This window comes from Nanorana parkeri, unplaced genomic scaffold, assembly GCF_000935625.1.
Source record: "Nanorana parkeri isolate BGI_ZX_2015 unplaced genomic scaffold, ASM93562v1 scaffold3239, whole genome shotgun sequence".
Taxonomy (NCBI): Eukaryota; Metazoa; Chordata; class Amphibia; order Anura; family Dicroglossidae; genus Nanorana; species Nanorana parkeri.
In genome coordinates this window covers 36,685-37,537 of record NW_017309507.1, presented here as the reverse complement: position 1 = coordinate 37,537, position 853 = coordinate 36,685, and positions in this window count along the sequence as shown.

Sequence of the window (853 nt, the reverse complement as noted above, 5' to 3'; positions counted from 1 at the left end):
TTTTTTCTGCATCTGAATTTTATTGGAATATTCGGATTTGCTATTTCTTTCATTCAGAAAATCTGATGCATCTGAATGTCCAAATTCCTAAAAATACATCTAAATTGCAATTTGGAATGAAAGGAATGGCCCATGTCTAGTCAGCAGAGGTACTGGGTGGGTGAGGGACCACTGAGAGGCACGCAGACCACAACCCATGTGAAGACTTCTACTTATCCAGATCCAGGAAAGCTATAGCATCCAAGTCATCCTCGTGTTTCTATACTTGTCTAATGTGTCATAGGATGAGCCTCCTCCACCTGGGAGCACTGTACCCAACATTCCACAATGGTGGGGGGTGTAGTTCTTCTCCAATGTCAGAGTCTTGGCAGAATTAAGTAGGTGTACTGTAGAGGATCGTGTGTAAGTGCCTATCGGGGCCTCTGTGTCATGGAGGAGATAAGAGAAGAGGAGGGGTATGGCCCAATATATTTTATAGTCTTCTGAATGACCTCCCAATAAGAATGAATAAAGGAGCAACCCCACCAAATGTCGAGGACAGTGCCAACAGCTCCACAGCTGGGCCAGCATCAGTCAGAAGAGTCCAGCAGCTTTTATTTAGGTTTGGGGGTTCTAGACCATCGCAAAAGTAGTTTATAGGAAATTCTTAAAGGAGTCCACTGATTGGGCTTTTATAAGTGAGAAGCAAATTTGTTCCCATCTCTCATCCTTCAAGGACACGCATCATTCCTGGTGTGTTTTGGTGAGTTGTCAGCCCCTTCATTTTGAACTGGCGGCCTTGACGCAACGCTCAGCATGACGCAGGTCAACGCACTGCATTGGTGTGAATGGGCTCTTATGAAACAGCTGAAAC